Source organism: Scyliorhinus torazame, chromosome 11, assembly GCF_047496885.1.
Source record: "Scyliorhinus torazame isolate Kashiwa2021f chromosome 11, sScyTor2.1, whole genome shotgun sequence".
Lineage (NCBI taxonomy): Eukaryota > Metazoa > Chordata > Chondrichthyes > Carcharhiniformes > Scyliorhinidae > Scyliorhinus > Scyliorhinus torazame.
In genome coordinates, this window is record NC_092717.1 from 94,387,016 (window position 1) to 94,413,976 (window position 26,961).

The window sequence follows — 26,961 nt, forward strand, 5'->3', positions numbered from 1 at the left end:
GGGGGGGGGGTTAACAATTATGTTTGCAGATGACTCAAAGATTGACCGGGTGGTTGACAATGAAGGATGTTGTCTTGGATTGTAGGAGGGTATAGGCGATTGGTCAGATGGCCAGATCAGTGGCAATGGAATTTAACCCTAAAAAGTGCGAGGTGATGCACGTTGAAAGGAGTAACACGACAAGCGAGTACTCAATGAATGACTGGATGCAAGGAAGCTCAGAGGAACAGAGGGATCTTGGGTTGTTGTGGGAGTTTCACCGGTAGTTATTCAACTATAGTGTACTTCACTCTCCAATTGACCAGACAACGCTTAAGAGTCGAGTTTAAGTTTAAACTTTTATTGCAAGCTAGAACAGGGGAGCAAAGCTAAGACAAGAATGTCTGCCTGCTCCCCGATCACATCAAGGATTGAGCAATTATACTTTGTGTGCTATCTCAGGTAATTAACATACACCAAAAGAATACATTTGTTCAAAAACATGTGCCCATTCACAACTAATAATTAGGATTAAATAATGCATTACATAGGAGTATGCATTATATAGGAGCATAGTTACCAATCATAATCAAAGCACATACATGATATTATAATATTGCCAGGCACGCAAGTGTCTCTACTTGGCTACAAGCTTTCAGCCAGTTGTTAGATCAAGTGTACATCTGAGCTTCAGCCCCGAGACTCCCTTCCATTGTCCTGTGTTCTATGATGATCACGTAAGCATTAACTTTATGGGTGTAGATATCCTTGCCAAAACTACAAGTCCTTGGGAGATTTATCTGTTGCCATGGCAACAATTTGTCTATGGACAGCTACTAACCTCGGCAAGCAGGAACTCATGTTAAGCCTTGGATTTTATTTCAACCTGGTATATAGGCCTTCTACCTAAATCTACCTCTTCAGAGTGCTTGTCCACAGATCCCTGAAGGCAGCAGGACAGGTTAATAGGGTAGTTAAGGTAGCATACAGGGCACTTGCCTTTATCAGTCATGGCATAGATTGTAAGAGCAAGGAGGTCATGTTGGACTTTGATTAGGGCACAGCCGGAGTACCGTGTTCAGTTCTGGTCACCACACTATAGGAAGGATGTGATTGCACTAACAAGGGTGCAGAGGAAATTCATCAGGGATGCACCAGGATGTTGCCCGAGATGGAGCGTCTTAGCTATGAAGAGGCTGGATAAGGTCAGGCTGATTTCTTTGGAGCAGAGAAGGCCGAGGGTAAATGATTAAGGTATATAATGAGGGGCATGGGCATGGTGGATAGAAATTAGCTGTTCCCTTCAGTTGAAGGATCAATAACAAGGGGGCATAACCTTAAAGTGAAATTCAAGATGTTTAGACGGAATTTGAGGAAAAAGATTTTCACTCAAGAGGGTGGTGGGAATCTGGAATGCAGCGCCTGGGAACAGTTTAGGCTGGAAACCGCATAATCTTTAAAAAGTACTTGGAATGTTGTAACATTCAAGGCAATGGGCCAAGTGGGATTAGTGTAGATTAGTCTTTTTTTTCCTGTCGGTGAAGGCTTGATAGCCGAAGGGTCTCTTCTGTGCTGTATGATTCTATTAATTCAGGCTCATGACATTTGGAATACCTTGCCACTGTACCAGAAAATGGTATTGCTGTCAATGTGCAGTCCAACTAGAACATGATCATGACCTCCTTCCGACTTCTGTATTGTTTTTCTAGGTAAGTAGTGCATCATTATATTGGCTTTGCTCTGCTTTTATTAGACAAACATTCATTGTCAAGTCCACTAAAGCTGTTGGTAAACTTTAAGCATCAGCTACAAACTATCACAACACTTCATGTAGTACAGTTCCGAAGAGTCCAATAGGATTAGAAATTTTAACTATTTCTTTCCGCACAGATGCTATCAGATCTGTTGAGTTTTTCCAACATTTTGTTTTCATTACAAAATGAAGCACATTTGTTTATATTTTTCTTTCCGATGTGCAGTTATAAAAAGGTTCCAATATATCCTATCTCCCATCATGCTATTGTAGAGATTTGTTCAAAACATCTTGCAATGTACGCTACTGCTCCCAAGCCACTGTCCCTCCTAATTTGGCATCATTAATAAATTTGATGACCTTTCTGAATCTAGTCATTTATCCAAGTTAGAAACCGTAATGATCTGAACTACTACCCTTGAATCACCCCATTTGGTACTTTCCCCTCACTCCAACATAACTCTACTAATGGCCTTGTTTTTCTTTCTAGCTAGGCACTGAATGCCCACTTGCCAAATATCTTTTGGAAGTCATCATAGGGCTTCGCTTGAATTTCACACCAAACTACCATTAATTGAGCAACTTTAGTTTTCTTTTTAAACCACGAGCGATTAGTAATTGTTCAGGGCTACATGCATAAAGTGAATTTCATTAACAGCTGCCTGTAACTGTTTTGACAGACCCTTTCCAAATGAGCTAAATTGGATTACTAACCAACAGCATCCCATCTAAGTTACAATATAATAATAATAATACATCTTTATTGTCACAAGTAGGCTTACATTAACACTGCAATGAAGTTACTGTGAAAAGCCCCTAGTCGCCACATTCCAGCGCCTGTTCGGGTAAACAGAGGGAGAATTCAGAATGTCCAAATTACCTAACAGCATAATACAAAACTCATAATATGAACATTTTGCACTAAAATATAGTATTATTAAACTACTCAATTAAAATCGGCATTCATTTACAAATGTCAGAAACAAGGTGTACAAATTTTCCCCCAACATTGTAATGGACTGGGATGAAATAAAACTGAGCAATAAATCACTGAAACCAGGACTGCAAAATGCATGTTGCTAGATCAATTAAATTCTTGGTTAGGCACAGTAACATATACCGCACCCCTAGCCAAGCTGTTCCAGTACAGCTACAAAACTGGCAGCTACCCAGCAATGTGGAAAGTTGCTGAGGTGTCCTGTACACAAGACACAGGACAAATCCAACCCAGTCAATTACTGCCCTATCAGTCCACTCTCCATCATCGGCAAAGTGATGGAACGAGTCACCAACAGTCCTATCAAGCAGCAGTTACTCAGCAATAACCTGCTCACAGACGCTCAGTTTGGGTTCCGCCAGGGACACTCAGCTCCTGACCTCATTACAGCCTTGGTTCAAAGATGGGCAGAAGAGCTGAATGCCAAAGGCGAGGAGAGAGTGACTGCCCTTGGCACAAGGCAGTATTTGACCGAGTATGGCTTCAAGGAGCCCTAGCTAAACTGGAGTCAATGGGAATTGGGGGGGGGGGGAACTCTCCATTGGTTGGAGTCATACCTGGCACAAAGGAAGATGGTTGTGGTGTTTGAAGGTCAATCATCTCAGCTCCAGGACATCACTGCAGGAGTTCCTCAGGTAGTGCCCTAGGGCTAGCCATTTTCAGCTGCTTCATCAATGACCACCCTTCCATCAGAAGGTCAGAAGTGGGGATGTTTGCAGATGACAGCACAATGTTCAACACCTTCACGACTCCTCAGATATGAAGCAGCCCATGTCCTAATGTAGAAAGACTTGGACAATATCCAGACTTGGGCTGACAAGTAGCAGGTTACATTCGGGCCATACAAGGGCCAGGAAATGACCATTTCCTACAAGAGACGATCTAACCACTGCCCCATGACATTCAATGGCATTAGCATCGCTGAATCCCCCACGATCAACATCCTGGGGGGGGGGGGGGGTTACCATTGATCTGAAACTGAACTGGACTAGCCATATTAATACTGTGGCTACCAGGGCATGTCAAAGGCTAGGAATCCTATGATGAGTAACTCATCTACTGACCCCCTCAAAGCCTGTCCACCATCTACAAGGCACAGGTCAGGAGTGTAATGGAATATTCTCCACTTGCCAGGATGAGTGTAGCTCCAACAACGCTCATGAAACTTGCTACCATCCAGGACAAAGCAGTCCGCTTGATTGCTCCTCCTTCCACAAACATTCAAACCTCCACCACCGGCGAACAGTGGCAGCTGTGTGTACCATCTACATGATGCACTGCAGTAACTCAACAAGGTTCCTTCGGCAGCACCTTCCAAACCCATGACCACTACAATCTAGAAGGACAAGATCAGCAGATACCTGGGAACTCCACCTGGAGGTTTCTCTCCAAGTCACTCACCATCCTGACTTGGAAATATATCACCGTTCCTTCACTGTCGCTGGGGGGACACCCTGGAACTCCCTCCCTAACAGCAGTTAGTGTACTTGCGCCTCAAGGACTGCAGCGGTTCAAGAAGGTAGCTCACCACCATCTTCTGAAGGGCAACTAGGGATGGGCAATAAATGCTAGCCTAGCCAGCGATACCTAAACCCCATAAACAAATTTTTTTTTAAAATTAATGACCTGTTATGCTCACTGGAACTTTGAACCACTTCAGTCAAGTCTGTCCCAATGCTCAAAACAGAAGACAGGATTATTTTCATTGCAAACTTTTGTGCCGCTTTCAGTGCTACCCCATCATACACCTCAGCTGCACTCTGTTTCTACCTCAAGAAAAGCGCAACTTTGGTCCTACCTCACAAAAGGTCCACTCATTGGTTTACCTTGGACCACATCATTCAAGGTCATGGCTGCATACAGTTATAAACAGGAAATCGGAGTCCCTTCCTCTCTCAAGATTCTGCACCCACAGGGTTCCTCGGACACGATACTCTGACCCACTGAAAAGATTCAATATGAAGGCCAGATAAAACTCCAGCCTGTAATTCACCCACCTCTTAATTTATTTTACAAATCATGTTGAGGTAAACCGTTAAGTTCTGCATTGACCTCGTTTAAGGATTACTTTCTGCTGTCCTTGAATGTAAAATAGAATGCTTTGTTACCAACATTACTAATCCTAATCCTACCCTTTAACACCGTCATCAAAACTAATAGCAGCCCACAATATATACACATAATATTTTGTCCAGAAAAAATTGAGAGAAACAGCCAAGGGGTTGATTACAATCAACGAGCCAAAATTCTTCCCTCAAAATTTGGCATTGTTTCTCAAAGGCAATTAAGTAATCTTGTTTGTCTACCAAAGCATAGACGCTGCACAAATTACTTAAGTGCAGCTTTATGGAGTCCAGTTTATCACATGCATATAAGCGGAACTCTGATGCACAAAGTACTTTGACATTTTACGCACAATCCAATTAGCCGTCTGTATATTGAATGGACATTGGAGGTATTATGGTGCTATACATAGCGCCCCTGACTCTGAGCCATAAGTTGGAGGTTCATGTCCCACATCAGGACTTGATGGCCAAGACTGGAGCATTCTGGACCTGCCTCCTTGCCCTATCTGCGGTTGTGGTGCTGTGGGTTAGAACTGCCTTTGGGCAAAGAATAAAAGGTAAAGTATGGAACTCATGTTAGCAAGGTTAGCTCCCAATGTATAGCTGCATCCTTTAGAGTACTTGAGATGTCTTTCTTTAAAGGTTATTGGTTTCTAGGGGGACTATAAGAAGTGTATAAGTGTACAGGAGAATGGCAAGATCAGCTGTGTCAAAGGGTGCAGACAAGTCTAGAAGGACTAGGAAGGATTGTTTATTATTTTCAGTCATTTAGGTCGTCATTTGCGACTTTACTAAAGCCGTTTCTCGACTGCAACAGGGGCAGAAACTTGACTGGAGGGATTCAAACATGGAGTTCTAAGAAGAGGGCACTAATTAGGAGGTGACAACACATTCAAAGACTCTGACGAGGAAAGGGGGCACTAGTTTGCGAGGATGAAGGAAATCAAGGTTTTTTATTTGAGGGGCAATTATAGCAGATTTGCAGGAGGAAGGGATAGAATGAGGAAATCTATTAACAATATCAACCAACAAGGGAGCCAGGAAGGGAACGTTGGGCAGTCGGCAGCTTAATGTGAAGGCGGCCATGAGGGCAGGTGGGTCTCATGGTCCTATGGACACAATTATCCTTCTGCCAAAGTCGGTCATATCAGTATGACAGCATTTCAAACTTGTCAACACTTTAGAATGCCAACATAAGGGTGGCAGGGTGGCACAGTGGTTAGCACTGCTGCCTCACAGCTCCAGGGACCCGGGTTCAATTCCAGCCTAGGGTGACTGTGTGGAGTTTGCATTTTCTCCCAGGGTGTGTGGGTTTTCTCTGGGTGCTCTGGTTTCCTCCCACAGTTCAAAGATGTGCACGTTAGATGGATTGGCCATGCTAAATTGCCCCTTAGTGTCCAAAAGGTTAGGTCGGGTTACCGGGGATGAGGTGGAGGCATGGGCTTAAGTAGGGTGCTCTTTCCAAGAGCCGGTGTGGACTCGATGGGCCGAATGGCCTCCTTCTGCACTGTAAATTTTGTGATCTATGATACTTTTGTGCCCAACCTCCACTCAGATTTTGTCTCAACAGCAACACCAGAAAATTAAATACATTTGGCACGGGAACCAATGTAACACGCTTGAATGGTGGCATTTCATATTATACAAATCTTAACAGATACTTCATCCTTCACTTATTTTGTTTTATGCCAAATTTTCATTAACTTGCCCTGCTTTCTATTTTGTTGGAAAGTTTGACTTCAGCCTGATAATCTAAATTGGATCAGTTTAACACTACTGGGCAATTAAAAGGACATTTTTACTAGACTCAAAACACTTTCAAACTCCTAAACAATGAACATTTTGCCCCGAGTTTGCTCATTGCAGTGTTGTATCTGGAAGCGAATTTGTTACTTGCATAAAGCAAAAAAGGTGGCACAAGATATAACTAAATCGGTAGGTTGCTTAGTGCAACCTCTACAAACATTTTTATCTGCCCATTTCGTTTATATTTCACTAGGACCTTTTGAATACTTTTTCTTCGCTATCCATTATGAACATTCAGGCATGTCTCAATGAGTAGTAGGTTCCATATGTCCAGGATAAAGGCCTCGTTTTTAAACATAAAATTCAAATCCTAAAACAAATGTTCATTATTATCCAAGAAAAACTGAAACAACAGCGTGGATAATTTCCACAGATGTTCTCACTACATTAATCAGTTGAGGTTAAATATATAAACAATGACTACTTGCAACTATGTAGCACTTCAGAGAATTGGACAAAAAATGGATGCTAACCCAAAAGAGATATTAGGAGAGGTAAGCAATAAGATGCGCACAGCTGGAGTCTGTCGGGGGGATCCTCTGTTTCGTCAGCACCTCACTCACGCCCGCGGATTTCCTGACGGCGTAGGGGTGCCCACAATGAGAAACCCCATTGGTTCTCTGCCGGGACAGAGAATCCTGCTGCCGGCGGGGGCACGCCCTACCAGAAAACGGGTGAGGCGGGACGGAGAATCCTGCCTGTAGATTTTAAGGATTATCTTAACAGGTGGATAGGCAGAGCAGATGAGGAATGTAATCTAACAGCATAAGAACAGAAGAACTAGAAGCAGGAGTAGGCCATCTGGCCCCTCGAGCCTGCTCCACCATTCAATGAGATCATGGCTGATCTTTTGTGGACTCAGCTCCACTTTCCGGCCCGAACACCATAACCCTTAATCCCTTTATTCTTCAAAAAACTATCTATCTTTATCTTAAAAACATTTCATGAAGGAGCCTCTACTGCTTCACTGGGCAAGGAATTCCATAGATTCACAACCCTTTGGGTGAAGAAGTTCCTCCTAAACTCAGTCCTAAATCTACTTCCCCTTATTTTGAGGCTATGCCCCCTAGTTCTGCTTTCACCCGCCAGTGGAAACAACCTGCCCGCATCTATCCTATCTATTCCCTTCATAATTTTATATGTTTCTATAAGATCCCCCCTCATCCTTCTAAATTCCAACGAGTACAGTCCCAGTCTACTCAACCTCTCCTCGTAATCCAACCCTTTCAGCTCTGGGATTAACCTAGTGAATCGCCTCGGCACACCCTCCAGTGTCAGTACGTCGTTTCTCAAGTAAGGAGACCAAAACTGAACACAATACTCCAGGTGTGGCCTCACTAACACCTTATACAATTGCAGCATAACCTCCCTAGTCTTAAACTCCATCCCTCTAGCAATGAAGGACAAAATTCCATTTGCCTGCTTAATCACCTGTTGCACCTGTAAACCAACTTTTTGCGACTCATGCACCAGCACACCCAGGTCTCTCTGCACAGCAGCATGTTTTAATATTTTATCATTTAAATAATAATCCCTTTTGCTGTTATTCCTACCAAAATGGATAACCTCATATTTGTCAACATTGTATTCCATCTGCCAGACCCTAGCCCATTCATTTAGCCTATCCAAATCCCTCTGCAGACTTCCAGTATACTCTGCACTTTTTGCTTTACCACTTATCTTAGTGTCGTCTGCACACATTGCCCTTGGTCCCCAACTCCAAATCATCTATGTAAATTGTGAACAGTTGTGGGCCCAACACTGATCCCCGAGGGACACCACTAGCTACTGATTGCCAACCAGAGAAACACCCATTAATCCCCACTCTTTGCTTTCTATTAATTAATCAATCCTCTATCCATGCTACTACTTTCCCCTTAATGCCATGCATCTTTATCTTGTGCAACAACCTTTTGTGTGGCACCTTGTCAAAGGCTTTCTGGAAATCCAGATATACCACATCCATTGGCTCCCCGTTATCTACTGCACTGGTAATGTCCTCAAAAAATTCCACTGAATTAGTTAGGCACGACCTGCCCTTAATGAGCCCATGCTGCGTCTGCCCAATGGAACAATTTGCATCCAGATGCCTCGCTATTTCTTCCTTGATGATAGATTCCAGCATCTTCCCTACTACCAAAGTTAAGCTCACTGACCTATAATTACCCGCTTCCTGCCTACCTCCTTTTTTAAACAGTGGTGTCACGTTTGCTAATTTCCAATCCGCCGGGACCACCCCAGAGTCCAGTGAATTTTGGTAAAATATCACTCGTGCAATTGCAATTTCCCATGCCATCTCTTTTAGCACTCTGGGATGCATTCCATCAGGGCCAGGAGACCAGTCTACCTTTAGCCCCATTAGCTTGCCCATCACTACCTCTTTGGTGATAACAATCCTCTCAAGGTCCTCACCTGTCATAGCCTCATTTCCATCAGTCACTGGCATGTTATTTGTGTCTTCCACTGTGAAGACCGACCCATAAAACCTTTTCAGTTCCTCAGCCATTTCCTCATCTCCCATTATTAAATCTCCCTTCTCATCCTCTAAAGGACCAATATTTACCTTAGCCACTCTTTTTTGTTTTATATATTTGTAGAAACTTTTACTATCTGTTTCTATATTCTGAGCAAGTTCACTCTCATAATCTATCTTACCCTTCTTTATAGCTTTTTTAGTAGTGTTCTGTTGCCCCTAAAGATTTCCCAGTCCTCTAGTCTCCCACTAATCTTTGCTACTTTGTATGCTTTTTCCTTCAATTTGATACTCTCCCTTATTTCCTTAGCTATCCACGGTCGATTTTCCCTCTTTCTACCGTCCTTCCTTTTTGTTGGTATAAACCTTTGCTGAGCAGTGAAAAATCGCTTGGAAGGTTCTCCACTGTTCCTCAACTGTTTCACCATAACGTCTTTGCTCCCAGTCTACCTTAGCTAGTTCTTCTCTCATCCCATTGTAATCTCCTTTGTTTAAGCACAAAACACTAGTGTTTGATTTTACCTTCTCACCCTCCACATGTATTTTAAATTCCACCATATTGTGATCGCTCCTTCCGCGGGGATCCCCATCTATGAGATCCTGAATCAATCCTGTCTCATTACATAGGACCAGATCTAGGACCGCTTGTTCCCTCGTAGGTTCCATTACATACTGTTCTAGGAAACTATCGCGGATACATTCGATAAACTCCTCCTCAAGGCTGCCTTGACCGACCTGGTTAAACCAATCGACATGTAGATTAAAATCCCCCATGATACCTGCTGTACCATTTCTACATGCATCAGTTATTTCTTTGTTTATTGCCTGCCCCACCATAATGTTACTATTTGGTGGCCTATCGACTACTCCTATCGGTGACTTTTTCGTCTTACTATTCCTGATTTCCACCCAAATGGATTCAACCTTATCCTCCCTTACTGTTGCCCGGATGTCATCCGTAAATAACAGAGCTACACCACCTCCCTTATCATCCACTCTATCCTTCCGAATAGTTTGATACCCTTGGATATTTAACTCCCAGTCGTGACCATCCTTTAACCATGTTTCAATAATGGCCACTAAATCATAGTCATTCACGATGATTTGCGGCATCAACTAATTTACCTTATTCCGAATACTACGAGCATTCAGGTAAAGTACACTTATGTTGGCTTTTTTTTAACCTCTGTTCTGAATCTTAACACCTCGATCAGTAACCTCTCCTAAGTTATATTTCCTCTTAACCTTTCTCCTAATTTTCCTTGTCGTTGAACCCATATCTTCATGTAACAACCTGCCGCGTTGCTTACCATTAATGTTTTCACTTCCCGTTTTATTCCTTTTAGTATTCCTGGTCCTATTCACTGAGCTCCCCTCAGTCACTGTACCTTGTACTGTCACCCTTTTTGACTATGGCTTCTCTGCCTTACACTTTCCCCCCTTACTGCCTTTTGTCCCTGTTTTACTACCTTCCAACTTCCTGCATCGGTTCCCATCCCCCTGCCACATTAGTTTAAACTCACCCCAACAGCTCTAGCAAACACCCCCCCCCCCCCCCTCGGACATTGGTTCCAGTCCTGCCCAGGTACAGACCGTCCGGTTTGTACTGGTCCCACCTCCCCCAGAACCGGTTCCAATGCCCCAGGAATTTGAATCCCTCCCTCTTGCACCATCTCTCGAGCCACGCATTCATCCCATCTATCCTGACATTCCTACTCTGACTAGCTCGTGGCACTGGTAGCAATCCTGAGATTACTACCTTTGAGGTTCTACTTTTTAGTTTAACTCCTAACTCCCAGAATTCAGCTTGTAGGACCTCGTCCCGTTTTTTAACCTATATCGTTGGTGCCTATGTGACAGCTGGCTGTTCACCACCCCCCCCCCCCCCCAGAATGTCCTGCAGCCGCTCAGATACATCCTTGACCCTTGCACCAGGGAGGCAACATACCATCCTGGAGTCTCGATTGCGTCCGCAGAACCGCCTGTGTCTTTACCCCTTACAATTGAGTCCCCTATCACTATAGCCCTGACATTCTTCTTCCTGCCCTGCTGCGCAGCAGAGCCAGCCACGGTGCCATGAACCTGGCTGCTGCTGCCTTCCCCTGGTGAGCCCTCTCCCTCAACAGTATCCAAAGCGGTATATCTGTTTTGCAGGGAGATGACCGCAGAGGACACCTGCACTGCCTTCCTACTCTTGCTGTCTTTTGGTCACCCATTTTCTATCTCCCTCAGTACCTTTCACCTGGGGTGTGACCAACTCGCTAAACGTGCTATCCACGACGTCCTCAGCATCGCGGATGCTCCTAAGTAAGTCCATCCGCAGCTCCAGAGCCGTCAAGCGGTCTAACAGGAGCTGCAACTAGACACACTTTTTGCACGTGAAGGAGCCAGGGACAGTGGACGTGTCCCTGAGCTCCCACATCGCACACGAGGAGCATGGCACGGGTCTGAGATCTTCTGTCATGTCTTAAACCTTTGGTTAACTTCAACAATTACAATTTCCCAATAAATAAATAAATAAACAATGAAGAAAAAAATAAATAAATATACCAATGAAAAGAAAAAGAAAACAGAAAACTACTTACCAGTCACTTACCAGGGATAAAAAGCACCCCCTCCTCACCCAGCTTTGAATTCCCACCTAGATTCAAATTCCCAAACTCACTCTTGGTTCTGTCTCACTCAGACTGTGTCTTCTCTGGCTCACTGGGAGAGCTCACTGGGAGTGAGTTTACAAGTTGCTCTTTTTAAATTGTCCTGAATGGACTCCCCTCCCCCACCTGCTTTTAGATCAAGGTAGATTTAAGTGACTGACACTTAACTGCCAACCAGTTATGTGAGTGGGTGGGGCAGCCCTTGTTAACCTACACTGCACAATCCTAGCTTAATTTAAATTGATTTAAACTCCTGAAATTTAAAAGGAGCATGTTGATGAATGTATGGTCAGCAATAGTGGGAGATGAAAAACCTTGATGACACTACACCTCAAGTACTGTGTTCTGTTATGGGCAAAATGTATTCCCTGAGATTTAAAAGATTATAGGGTAATTAGATACAGGTTTCCAAGGTATTAATGGGAACAGGTGGCCAGAGAGAAAATATTTCCACTGTTAGGGGAATTCAGGACTGGGGGCATCGCCTAGGAATTGGAAGTCATGTTCGAAAATATGGTACAAGTTTGAAAATCCTCATGGCAGACAGCAGTTGATGCTAGGTCAAATGTTAATATTAAATCTGAGATCAATAGATTTTTGGTTAATTAAAGTATTCAGGGATGTTTGGCAAAGGCAAGCGTTTCAGCAGCTGGCAGACTGGGGCAGTCAATGTTATCGAGTTGGAAATACGGTTACACAATGGACATGGAATCTGAAGCTCAGGCAGGAGTTAACTAAGATGCTGAGGTAATGAACAATCCAACAAACTGAGCTAATACTCACTTATTTACAGGCATTAGCCCATTTGGTCTTTTGATGCTATGACCTGTTTTACCATCAATTTGATGTTTTTCTTGTGAATCTCCTCCTGTTCGCAGTGGTGGCCCCAACATTTCCATATCATTAAAACATCTGAACACAGTATTATACAACATTACACTATGTGACCAATTGCTTTACGTTAAATATTAATTAATAAATTGTGAAAAAATGTATTATGTTGCAAAAAACTCTCAATGCATGTTTTAAAGTGGAGCACTAACTTCAGAAGGGAATCTACATCAGGTTTTGCTTCTTCAGAAGATACAGCTATAGACTGTAACAAGGATACATTACAAAATAAACTCCCGACAGTTAGTTGCAGCACAAAGAGTTCAAATGCTTATGCTAAAGAGGCAACATCAGAGCAAATAGTTTAAAGCACTATTCTGTATACAAGCTACAGAGTTCCAACTGACACAAGCACTTGTATTGGGGGACAATAATACTGAATTAAGTGCAAAACTTAACAGGAATTCTTTGGTCAGTATTTTATAGACAACTGACAGCCTTGTTGCATCTGTGATGTCGCAGTGAACAGACTTGGGTAATAAGAGATAATCACACTCTAGTCTGTTCAATAGAGCTATCATATTGCACAAGTGGAGAGATATTAACTGCTGACAGTGACAAAAAAGTCAAAATTTCTATATCCACCACACTTTTAGCCACCTTTGCCTGTCTGCTGCAGAGTTCCATACTATCAAAATGAAAGTACCAGTAACTTACGTTATCTTCCTTATGGAAGATGGGAGGCAGTCAATAAAATCAATCTTTTCTGGCGAATGGCAAGAAAAACTAATCTTTTAATATCTAAAGTCAATGAAGAGAAGGTAGAGTGATCCAAAGATAAATCCCTACTGCTTGAAGTAAAGATGATTTGATATTTGAATATTACATATTTGATTCAACTCCGATAAAATTGATGAAAGTGAGAAAAAATTACAACTGACCAAACAAGAAACTAAAACTACATTGCCAAATGAGGAAACACAAGTGTGAGGTTATTAGGCCAATGCCATATAGTGCTCTAATCTGACCACACATTGATTACAACATGTAGATATAATCACCTAAGCAAATTACCCTGGAAGGGCCATAGAAAAGTTCTTTATGCCTGGTATCAGAGGATTAAGTTGAGGAAAGTTGAAAGGAATAGAGTGATAGGAACCCTTATAATTAGGCACTACAGAATAATCAGCTTTAGATCATGAAATATACTGGGCGGGATTCTCCGTTGCCCGACGGCAAAATCGTAATTGCCGATCTGGTGGAGAATCGATTCCGACGCCACAATTACGGCCGCCCCTCCAAAATGATATCATCATGACGCACTGCGTTGTTGGTACTTCATCGGCTGGCTCATCCGCGACGCTCCGCCCCCGATGGGTCGAGTTCCCGACGGAACGGGGCACGTGTGGTCACACACATGGTGAACCCAGCGTGGCGGCTACAGACTGTGTCCAGTGCCGCCATACTTGGCCAGGATCCATGCCGCTGACGGGTTTCTGAGAGGAGAAGGCTGGGGGACTGGTGGGGGTAGCCAGGGCTGGGCTGTGGGGTTGCAAGGGCAGGCTGGGTCCCAGCACGGCCAGTGCCATGTTGTAGGGGGTGACTGCTGCAGGTAGTCATCCGTGCGCATGCGCGGCCCGGGACCCGGCCTTTTCGGCGCGGGAGGCGGGAGTTTCAATAGGCGCCGGTGCTAGCCCCTCGACGGTACTGGAATTTCCCAGCTACTCCCCCAAAAAGAAAGAATATAGTGTGGTCTTTTTATGTCAGAAATAGACCGTGAAAGCACATAGCTAGATTCTTTGCTGCAAAAAAATTGGGTTGAGAAAAATAATCTTTACATTGAAACTGCCAGGGAACATCTAAAAATCCAAAACATACTGCCACTGCAATTAAAAGTGCAGAAATTCCAATGCAAAGTAAGCATACTATGGAATAGTGCAGCCAATAGTTACAAAAGGTTTAATGAAAGAAAAGGGGCCTTTAACTGATATTTAGAGCTACACATTTGCCCAGACAGAACAGTGCTATGCTTGTCACTAAATGGATAGAAAGGAAGCTTTTTCAAGTTTGTTGCACCACCGGCTTGTAAAAAAAAAAAGGATTAAACGGATTGTCCTGAATTCTAATGATGTTATGTTGCTATATATTCACTTTATATTGCATTAATAGTAATCTTTAGCTTTGCCATTAAAAGGAGAAATCAAATTTGGATGCACTGAATTGCTGAATTAAGACGGACCTTAAAACCAATGGTCAGTTTACACAATAAACCCAAATAGATAAATCATTCAGAGAACTTTAATCACTTGTGAAGTTTTGCAGCAGGATATATCTGAAAATACTTCATCCCTTTGATAAAGAAATTAGTTATAGATTTATTAGATAATAATTTTAAAAAGGCAAGTTGAACGAAAAATCCTTATTGCCAGCTTATTAAAATTCTCATTGTATGGAATTGTATTAGAACGTGAAGAAATGTCCTATGCCATGTACAAGGGGTACCAAAAATCAGGTGTAGGAACAGATAACTGGGATTTGAGGTCTGCAGCCTATATAATGATCTCTGAACTATATCAAATTTGAGTCTTCTGATTGACTCAACAATAGTACTGGTGGCAAAAATAGTGCAAACAGAAGTTTAATTTCTGCATACTTAATATATTTGTGACATCTGACAGCCAATTGATTGGAGGTCTAAATTATAAGGAACAACACATCTATACTCATCTCTAACAGGGCCCTGGTAAACAATTAGCTAATCAAGTTCATGCCAAATGGGCAACAATTTAAAGTGACAATTACTGTTTGAAGTCATTCAAGCATTTAAGATTAAATGGATAATCTTGGTTTTAATTGCAGATTTAACTGATACATTTTCTGCACTCCTCTCCGCACTCCTCTCTTTTTAGCTTGTTTAATTATTTATGCTATCATCTAATAAACAATCCGGCCTAAAACCCCCATTTCCTTTCACTGAATTTTCCATAATTCAGATGTGATCATCTAAAGTTACTTACATAAATAAAAGTTGAATTTGGTGTTTGTTGTTGCAAGGCTTTATGTTCTTGAAATGAATGCTGGAGCCAATTACAAACCAGGTTGTAGATCAGAACCAGGTTTGAATTTCCAGGTAAATTGAAAAATTGGAAACAACAGAACTAAGATTTTCTTCGAGCGCTGAACCACGTGTTAAAATTGCTTTTTGTAAGATAGTAAAAAAAAAATTTTTTTTAAATACAGGTAGAAGGGATAATTCTATTATAAAGAAAATCAATGTTTATAACGTTTAAATCTTCCTACTTTTACATCTAGCTTCTGCAAGTATTTAATTGTTTGGTTTAATTATTGGGGCTGGTTTAGCACACTGGGCTAAATAGCTGGCTTTTGAAGCAGACCAAGGCAGGCCAGCAGCACCAGCCTCCCCGGTCAGGCGCCGGAATGTGGCGACGAGGGGCTTTTCACAGTAACTTCATTGAAGCCGACTTGTGACAATAAGCGATTTTCATCTTACTTGGTCTGTTACAACTCTAGGGAAAATGAAAATCAAAGCTGCAAGACAATTGTATGTTAGAATCAGCTCATCAAGAGACAAGTTAAAGAAATTTGGAGATTGGAATAACTGCAAAGATAACTAATTCGACCAAGATTAAGAGTGACCTGGGATTGTGATAAAAGTGCACCTCAAATTCTTGTTAGTTTATCACTTTTTCAGATGCACAGTTGATCAATCTTTTGCCATTACAAGTTCCCATGTCCATATTTCCTGTGCAATTTTTCTCTTGCTGTCACAATGAAATTGCATACTGTGGCCACCCAGGTGCTCTTTAGAATAATTTTCTTTCTGTTCCATTTCCTACCTCCAATTGCATTTTTTTAAGGTTTTAATTTTTTGTAAGATTTGGGGGTTTTATCACACAACAGGTGATATAAAGTTTAGTTAGGAAACATTCATATTGGACAGGTTGCTGACATAATTTATAAATTGTTTTCCGATTGCAAAATCATTTGGATAGAATCCGTTTAATCAGTGAATAGACCTTTCCCCAAGTCCTGCACTCGGAAGGTTCTTTTATTTTTGTACCTTCTATATAATTGTTTTTTATCCATTTATGGCCAACATGTACTGAAAGTCTTGTTCATTTTCAGATACCTGTACTACAGGTAAAGGGTCATGAGTAAGCCATTCAGCTTCTAGAGCCTTTTCTGCTTCAATGGAATTAGATCATGGCTGATCAGCACCCTCAACACCAATTACCCAACTTTGATCCATATCTTGGGATTTGCTGAAAGAAAAAGAACCTGCCACCTGATCTTGAAAACTAACACGGCATCCACAGTCCTTTAGCAAGAGAATTCCACATTTACACTACCATTGGAATGAAAAAGATTTTCCAGATTTCACTCCCAAATGTCCTTAAGATTGTGCTCCCTTGCCCTGGGTTCTCCCGCAAGCGACAACAGCATTCCGACATCTACATTATCACAATCCACCCAACAAGCGCACTGCCTGAGCCAAGTTGGGCGGGATTCTGTGATCCTGAGGCTAAGTGTTGATGCCGTCGGAAACGGCGTCGCGTTTCTCAACGGCGTCAGGGTCAGCAATTCTGGCCCCTATAGGGGGCCAGCAGGGCACTGGGGCGCTTCACGCTGCTCCAGCTGCTGATCCCGGCATGAACTGGGCGCCGCAGAATCCGCGCATGCGCAGTGGCACCATCGCCAACACGCGCTGTGGCTTCACGCGCCGGCCCTGACGCAACATGGCGTAGGACTACAGGGGCCAGCGCGGAAGGAGGCTCCCAGCCAGAGAGGCCGGCCCGCCGATTGGTGGGCCCCGATCACGGGCCAGGCCACATTGGAGGACGAGGACACCCCCCACAGGCCGTCCCCCGACCCTTCCACGCCGAGTTCCCGCTGGCTGAGATGTGTGGACGGCACCGGCGGGACTCGGCATTTTTTCTACGGCCCATCCCGGGCCGAGAATCGGCCGGCCGGCCGCGTAGAGCGCTGCTAACCAGTGCCTCGCCAACCACGCCGGAGCCAGTTCTCGGCTCTGCAGAGAATCGCGCGCCGCGTCGCGGTTCGTACCAGTCGCTGGGATTCTCCAGCCCGGCCCCGGGCTGAGAGAATCCCGCCCGTTATGTTTAGTTTTGTGATTGCTTCCTATTCTTGCTCAACGTACCACTTAGTGAGGTAGATTTTCCATGATGGCCATGCATGGGGCCAGAACATTACAAAATAGGCTCCCCCTAACTGCGCACACCAGAACCTGACTAAGCAGGTCAGCCCTAATTAGATGTTTGCAGTGAGTTCCCAATGTGCATGTTCCAGCTGCATTGGTTTCTACATTCGGGTGCTAATACAGAGCACGGAACAAGTTATTTAAAAGAACCGGTTTTCTTGCAAAAATTAGAATTATTTTCCAAAACATTTATTACTATTACAGAAAAGTACCAAGGAAGAGCACCCATGTTTACAGATGCAGTATTTGAGGTTTTTCTGCAAAAGGTGGCAGAGAGGAGGGGTGCTTTGTGGAACTTCAGAGCAGTCATGTAGAGAATGGCAAAAACTGCCTGGCATGAAGCAATGCAACTTGTCTAATCTAATCAACCAAAGACATTGGGCGGGATATACGGGCTGTTCACGCCAACAGGAAATTCCGGTCCCACGCTGCATGGGGTCCCTGGTGGCGAGGGGTGCTGTCAACAGGAAATACCGCTGACAACGGCGGGACCAGGAGGTCCTGTTGCCGGGCCACCTCCCCTGCCAAAAAAACATGCGGTAGGGTGGCCAGTAAACCCCGCCCACTGTCACTAACTTAAAATTTTCAGATAATATAATATAATATCTTATGCCAAGTGGCCTGGCAGACCATATTAGCCACTTTGCCGTTTCCCACCAATTTTAAATATTCTGAAAATGTAGTATTTGAATATTTGCCATGCATGCCATTACTGCAGTAAGAAACAAAGTATTGCACATCGCAAACCACTTGAGTTACTCCCAAATTTAGTCAAATTCTCTGAGAAAACCAAAGCATTGTATAATGTTATTTCAAGTGAATTGCAGTGCTCAGGGATTCAATGGCTCTGTTGAAGCATTTCCAACACACAAAAATAAAGCAGCACATAACGAGAGAGAAAATAATAACTACAGGACACACAACAATAAATGTTCTGCAAACTGCTCTGCAAAAAGGAGCTCCAAAAAGAGCTGTGTTCTGAAGAAACAGTGTGTGCTCTATTTTAATTTTTTTTGTGTTGGGACTCCCTTTAAAAATGACCCCTGATCTTTTAAAGCCCAAGTTGTTCTTGTGGGATCCACTTCCTCATTGTTCTTTGGGCTATCAACCAAATGATACGGTGGGGAAAACTGCCGTTGGGGCCGACGTTTTCCACTTTTTCCTGCCCGCTGTGCCAGTCAACTGAAAAATTGGAAAATCTCACCCATTAACTCTGCCAGACCAGCTTTACAGATGCTGCCAGACCAATGGAGTTTAATAAGCGCTGTTTTTATTTCAGGGAAAGAACAAAGTCCATTTAAATCACCGTCGACCAAGCTGTGTGCCACATGATAAAACAACAAACGTTTGAACAAATTGATGCGATGTGAACATCATTGGCAAGGTCAGCATTTTCTGCCCATGCCTAATTACCCAGAAATGGTCATGCCGAGTCTTGAATCGTTGCAGTCCATCTGATATAGGTCCACCCACAGTGCTTATAGCAAGGGAGTTCAGGATTCTGATCCAGCTGTTGCCACTGCATTTTTTGATTCAGTTTCAATTTATAGGAAACACATTTACAAGATGCTTCACTCTGCCAATGAAATTAAATTCTCCCCAAAGAGACTATATCACTCACGAACTAACTAAAACAACAGAGGGAATTTTACAAGCCCTTGGCGACAGGTTGGGAGTACGGGAAGGCATCTGGACACTGGCTCATTTTACCAGTGGAGGGAAAATAGGCAGTCGGGAGCCCAACTGGTCAATGAAGTGCCTCTTTCTAGCTCTTTTAGCATTTGTGCATATATGTAAAAAAAAACTGTTATGGAGGTCACATGATGCAAGTGCAGGAGTGGCTGTTTTTTTTTTTTTTTTAAACTTGCTCTGATGCTGCTCATCGTTTAACCTTTTTTTCATCCTGATGCACAGCCCATCATTATTTAATCCTGAAGTGTATGATCTGTACTATGTTCCTAGAAGATCCTGGGTAAAATGTGGCGATGGGGAGCAGAGTCAAATCATGATGGGCAGCATGGTGGCACTGTAGTTAGCACTGTCGCCTCAGTGTCAGGGACCCGGATTCATTTCCAGTCTTGTCTATGTGAGTTTGTATGTTCTCCTCGTGGGTTTCATCCGGGTGCCCTGGTTTCCTCCCACAGTCCAAAGATTGGGTGGTGTTATGGGGATATGGTGGTTAGTGGGCCTAGGTAGGGTGCTCTTTCAGAGGGTTGGTGCAGACTTAATGGGTTGAATGGCCTGCTTCTGCACTGTCATGATTCTATGGTAGAAAATCCTTGGTTGACTGAGGCAGTCAGAGATGGCCTGGGTGGGACTAAGTTCATAGGTTTTGCTGCCATTGGCATAGAGATGACGGCTGCTATTGTGAGTGATGTTGTGGACGATGGTCTTGGCTCCCCAGCACAGATTATTGGTGCTCACTTTGATGAATTGGGAGATATCCCCAAAAGAATGGATGAAGCAGAGAAGAGAGTCCTGTTAGCCAATAGGGCAGTTTCCTTGGTGGGGGTACGTCTTCAGGCCTTAGAAATCCTGCTGCATGGTATGTCAAACATCCTGGTTGATTCTGGGAGATGGGGCTGGAGAGGGAATGTTCGTGCACCCGGTCTCTCGAGGGGAACTGAGGATGAATTCCCAGCAGAATTTGAGAGAACTGGCTGCCATGCTTCCACAATCTCAATTTGAAGGTTGGGCATTTCGAATTTGATGTAGCACACTGTATCCAGTCTTCGAGACTCCGACCACTGGTCTTACTTTGTTTAGTGCTCAGTGTTCATTGAGAAGGGTTGGAGACAGCTGGACACGATGGGTCTTTGCCATCCTAGGTGTCTTTTCACCGGGACTTCGGAAAAGGAACTTCGATGAAACAGTGGATGGATCCTGGTTGCTGCTTGACGATTCTGTCATGCCTGTGGCCTTTCCAAGTTTTGTGCACTGTGATGTATTGCGTTTTTCTTCTGTACCTGCGTTATTTATGGATTAGGTAATCCTTGCTCGTCTCCTTCAAAGATATGGTCAGACTATGTACCTAGAGATGACAGGGTTCCTTTTTTTCTTGTGGTTTTTGCTCTGGTGTTGTTGGGAGTAGGGGGAAAAACATGTATTGGTGCATGCCCGAGCGTGATCAGTCAATCATCAGATATCGAGCCTTTCTTGGGTTGGATTTCTCTTCGGTTGGGTGTCAGATTGGATGGAGGAGTAATGCACCCTCCACCAAGTGGTCTTGTATAGGGACTTCCAGACGGTTATCCTTTTTTTTTTAAGAAAACATTTTATTGAAGCATTTATAATTTTAACATTTAAACATTCTAAACAGCAGAGCGGACCGACACGCGCAACAACATCAGATTAACATACCCAGCTTCTCCCCCCCCCACCCCCCGACCTACCTCCTGACTGCCCGTATATAGATTCCCTATTCATATTCTACAATGCCATGTTTTCCTTTCCCCCCCACCTTCCTGCTGACGGTCAGTTTTTCTTGAATGGCTGCCACCTCCAAGCGAACCCCTGAATTGAACCTCTTAAGGCAAACTTAATCTTCTCCAGCCTGAGAAACTCTGTCATGTGACTGACCCACACCCCTGACTTTGGAGGCCACGAGTCCTTCCATCCCAGCAAAAGCCGTCTCCGGGCCACCAAGGAGGCAAAGGCCAAAACGTCAGCCTCTCTCCTCTTATGGGCCCCTGGATCCTCCGACAACCCAAATATTGCCTACTCAGGACTCGGAGTAACCCTCCCTTCCAGGATCTCTGACATGACGTCAGCAAATCCCTGCCAGAATCCCCTCAGCTTCGGACACGCCCAAAACAGGTGTAGGTGGTTCGCCGGGCTTCCCCCACACCTAACACACCCGTCATCCACCTCCTCAAAGTCTACTCATCCGGGCCAGCGTCATATGAGCCCGATGGACCACCTTGAACTGGATCAGGCTAAGCCTGGCACACTACGAGGATGAATTGACTCTCCTCAAGGTCTTTTCCCATAGTCCGACTTCCAACTCCCCTCCCAACACTTCCACTTCACCTCCACGATTGGGACCCCTTCCTGCTCCATCAATTCCTTAAATATTTCCGACACCCTCCCAAACCCGGTTTTTGACATCACTTTATCCTGCAGTCCCCTTAGAGGGAGGCAAGGGAAGCTTGGAACCTGCCTCCGGACAAAGTCCCGCACCTGCAGCTAGCGAAATCCGTTCCCACCCGGTAACTCGACTCAAACTCCTTTTCTAATCTCTTCAGGCTCGGAAAACCCTCGAAGAGATCACCAAATCTCTCAATCCCTGCCCGCTGCCACCTCCTAAAGCCCCCGTCCAGCCCTCCCGGAACAAAACAGTGGTAGTCACAGATCGGTGATTACACGGACGTCCCCTCCAGTCTCATGTGCTGCCTCCATTGCTCCCACATCCTCAGGGCTGTCACTATCACTGGGCTTCTGGAGTACCGATCCGGCGAGAACGGCAGAGGTGCCGTTAACAAAGCCTCTAAACTCGTACCCTTACAGGATGCCGCCTTCACTTGCTCCCACACCGACCCCTCCCCCACTACCCACTTCCTAACCACCGATATATTCGCCGCCCAGTAATAATTAATAAAATTCAGAAGGGCCAAGCCCCCCCATCCCGCGCCCCTGTTTCAAAAGGTCCTTCCTTATCCTCTGGGACTTACCATCCCATACAAACCCCGAGATCACCGCGTTCATCTTCCTGAAAAATGCCTTAGAGATAAAAATTGGAAGATATTGAAACACAAATAGCAATCTCGGGAGGACTGTCATCTTATCAGTCTGTACCCTCCCCAACAATGACAGCGGGAGCATGTCCCACCTGCGGAAGTCCTCTTTCATTTGCTCCACCGCGCGACCTCCACTCCACCAGTCCCTTGCCACCTGAATCCCAAAGTACCTAAAACTCCTTCCCACCACTTTAAACGGTAACTCCCTCAGTCTCTCCTCCTCCCCCCGTGCCTGAATCACGAACACCTCACTCTTACCCATGTTTAATTTGGAGCCCGAGAACCAACCAAATTCCTCCAATATCTCCAAGATCCCAGCCATTCCCCCCCAACGGGTCTGTTATGTAAAGGAGCAAGTTGTCCGCGAAGAGTGAAACCCTGTGCTCCGCACCCCCTCTCACTATCCCCTGCCAGATGTTCGATGACCTAAGCGCCATTGACAAGGGCTCTATGCCAGGGCAAACAGTAGTGGGGAGAATTGACACCCCTGTCTTGTCCCCCTACACAAACAAAAATGTTCTGACCAGACCCGTTTGGTCCTTACATTCGCCACCAGTGCCTGACACAGTCAACGAATCCCTGCCCGAACCCAAATCTCACCGGTATATCCCACAGGTACTTCCACTCTACCCGATCAAAGGCCTCATCTTCATCCATGGCAACCACCACCTTGACCTTGCGCCCCTCTGCTGGCATCATTATCACATTTAAGAGCCATCTAATGTTGGACGTCAGGTGACGTTCCTGCACAAACCCCGTCTGGTCCTCCCCTATCACCTTCGGGACACAATCCTCTATGCGCATGGCCAAGATCTTTGCCAACAATTTTTCATCCACATTTAAAAGAGAGATTGGCCGATACGATCCACAGTTCTCTGGATCCTTATCCCGCTTCAGAATAAGGGAAATTGATGCCTGCGATAAAGTTGGGGGGAATCACTCCCAGCTCCTTGGACTCATTAAAACCCTTTACCAGGAGCGACCCCAGCAGCCCGGAATTTTTTTTAAAAAAAAACTCGATCAGGTATCCATCAGGTCCCAGAGCCTTGCCCGATTGCATCACCGCCAATCCGTCTATAATCTCCCCAAACCCAACTGGGCCCCCCAAGCCTTCCACCAACTCATCTACCCTCGGGAACTCCAGCCCCCCCCAAGAATCACTTCATGCTCTCCTCCCCAGCTGGGGGTTCGGATTTGTATAGTCTACTACGGATCCACAACCACCTTCCCCCCTGTATCCTTTACTTTCCCAATTTTTTTCTCGCCATCGCCTGCTTCCTCAGCTGATACGCCAACATCCTGCTGGCTTTTTCCCCATATTCATACACCGCCCCCCTTCACCCTCCTCAGCTGCCCCTCCGCCTTACCTGTGGACAGGAGCCCAAATTCCATTTCCCCTCATCCGGAGAATCCGCATACATCCTGTCCACCTGTAAAAGTTCGCCTACCAGCCTGCCCAACTCTGCCCATTCAGCCGTCTCCTTATGGGACCAAATCAAAATGAGTTACCCCCTGATAACCGCTTTCAGTGCCTCCCACACCATCCAAGCCGAGATCTCACCCGCATCATTGATCCTTATGTATCCCCGAATGGCCTCCCTCACCTGCTCATACACCTCGTCCTCCGCTAGCAGCCCTACATCTAACCCCACCGCGGCCGCTGGGCCTTTCCTTTGCTCACTTGCAGGTCTTCCCAGTGTGGGGCGTGATCTGACTACACAATTGTTGAATATTCAGTATCCACCATCTCAGCCAGCAACCTTTTGTCCAGCACAGAGAAATCTATCCAGGAGTACACCTTATCCACATGGGAGTAGAATGAAAACTCCTTACTCCTTGGCCTCCCAAATCTCCACAGGTCCGCCCCTTCCATTTGCTCCATAAACCCCCGTAGCTCTTTTGCCATAACTGACACCTTTCCGGACCTGGGACTCGACCGGTCCAGTCTTGGATTCAGGACTGTGTTAAAGTCTTCCCCCATAATCAGTCGATGTGAATCCAGGTCCGGAATCTTCCCTAGCACCATACTAACGAACTCGACATCATCCCAGTTCGGGGCATATATATTCACCAATATCACGGCCATTCCCTCCAGCTTCTCACTAACCATGATGAATCTACACCAAGGGTCCGCCTCTATTCTACCCACCTCGAATGCCACCCTTTTATTGACCAGGATTGCCACCCCCCCTCAAATATATCGGGCGAGAAGCAAAAACAAACAAACAGTTCCTCCCAAGGTCCGAGCACAATCCCGAATGGAACACCTGTCCGACCCATCCCAGCCATAACCGCTCCTAAGCCAGTCCTTGGCCCATGTCCCGCACCTCACCTGGCCTGTCCCCAGGCAGCTACCGCTATCAACTCTCCTCCTCCACCAACTGTCCCCTCCCCAGTCAGCAGTCTTAAACCCCCCCAAACATTGGTCTTCAGCTCACCGCCCACTCTGCTTCCGGGAACATAGTCCTCCCAGCTAGCCTGGGAGCCCCCCGGCTCTTAGTGCAAACAAACAGTCAAAGCGATGGCTGGAAGCAAAAACAAACAAACAGTTCCTCCCAAGGTCCGAGCACAAAGGCCCACCCCTCCTTCCTTTTAAAAAAAATAATTTTAGAGTAGCCAATTATTTTTTTATTTTCCAATTAAGGGGCAATTTAGCGTGGCCAATCCACCTAACCAGCACATCTTTGTGTTATGGGGGTGAAGCCCACGAAAACATGGAGAGAATATGCAAACTCCACACAGACAGTGACCCAGGGCCGGGATTCAAACCCGGGTCCTCAGCGCCGCAGTCCCAGTGCTAACCACTGCACCACATACCGCCCCCACCCCGCCTTCCTTAACAAAGTACTTACTATCTGTTAACTTAATCCCAAACAGAACCGAAAGAAAAATGGAACAAATATATACAGAACCTCCAAAGTCAGTCCGGACATCGCAAGTCAAAAGTTAGTTTTACAAAACATGGCTCAGCTCCCCACAGTCAAGGTTCAAGGTCTTCCTTCTCTCACAGTTTATTATATTTCATAAAGTCCACCGCGCTCTCCGTCAAGCCAAAGTACAGTTCCTGACCCTCATAGGTCACCCACAGGCAGACCAGGTCCAAACTTTATTCCCTTTTCATACAGGGCCGACTTGACCTTGTTAAAACTCGCCCTCTTTGCGAGTTCTGCTCCCAGGTCCTGGTACACCCGGATCGCAGCATCTTCCCACATACATTGCCTTGTCTGCTGGCCCACCTCATAATGCAATCGTACCAAAATCGCCCTCGGAGGCTCACCCCCTGGGGCTTACGCACAAGAACCCTGTGAGCCCGATCCACCTCCAGCCGCTTGTCGAACGCACCTTCTCCCACACCTTCCCCACATACACACCAGCATCTGATCTTTCTTTTCCCTCTGGCAGACCCATGATCCGAATGTTCTGCCTCCGAGAACGGTTCTCCAGGTCCTCCACTTTCTCCAGCAGCTGCTTCTGCTGGTCTTGCAGCATCCCAATCTCTGCTGCTATCGAGGTGGACTGCTCCTCCAGCTCCCCTGCCAGCTCCTCCAGCCTCTGGATCGCCCGTCCCTGGGTCGTCAGTCTCACCTCCTCGCGGTCAACCACTGCCCTGATAGAGTCCATCGCTCGGACCAGGTCCTCCGCACACTCCTTGCGTTGTTAAGTGAACTTCTCATTTCGGAAGCTCATCAACCACTGAGCTGTCGGGGCCAGACCCTGCGCATCCGCCATTTTCACACTCGATATCTGGTCCTCCTCGCCACCAACTTCTGATTCCTCCTTTTCTGATGCTGGGCCACAGCTCCATAAACTGGAGGTCCCCTGCTTCTACACCCTTACTTCACAAAATTCCTACAACAATCCGCCGTAAAAGCCACAGAAAAACCACCATGAGCAGGAGCTGCCAAATGTGTGACCTTTCACTCCATGGCCGCCAACGGAAGTCACTGTCGTCCTTCTTGAGGTAGTGTCCTATTTCTTATAAATTGTGCTGTTTTGTCTTTGGTATCCTTTTTGTTAAGGTGTGTTGCTAGACCTTGTTTGATGTTTAATGGCTAATCCCAGTGTTCCTCTTTCTGTGGGACTTCCTTTCTTTATCTGGGTAGGTGAGCACAGACATAGGCTCAGATTTGGTATATTTAGGAGAGTTCCCCTTACCATGCCCTCCCGAGGCACCATTGGGCATCTTGATGAGGATTCTTCTTATTGTAATTGGGTTTCCTCGGTGGAGGATGGTTCAAGTCTTCCAGTGTCGTTGGGACAGGAGTGGTGCCTTTGATTTGGCTGGAGGGGAGCGAGGGTTTTGGCATGGTGCAAGTCTCCTTGATTTACAGGCTCCTGTATACACGAGTGTACACCGCCAAGCCATAATATTTGCTGGTCTTCTTTGTATATGTGGAATAATGATCACTCTGTACTGTACAGGATTT

General features: G+C 45.2%; 1 protein-coding gene and 1 long non-coding RNA gene across 2 annotated transcripts in view; both read right to left on the minus strand.

Moving 5' to 3' along the window:
* Positions 1–26,961, minus strand: part of zc2hc1a (zinc finger, C2HC-type containing 1A) — a 138,839-nt gene that overhangs the window by 18,308 nt on the left and 93,570 nt on the right. The window lies entirely within an intron of this gene.
* On the minus strand, positions 19,052–22,518 carry LOC140385396 (uncharacterized). The gene is made up of 2 exons (XR_011933357.1): positions 22,469–22,518; positions 19,052–21,051 (listed from the first exon to the last, which is right to left on the minus strand). It is a non-coding gene; the product is annotated as an uncharacterized lncRNA (long non-coding RNA).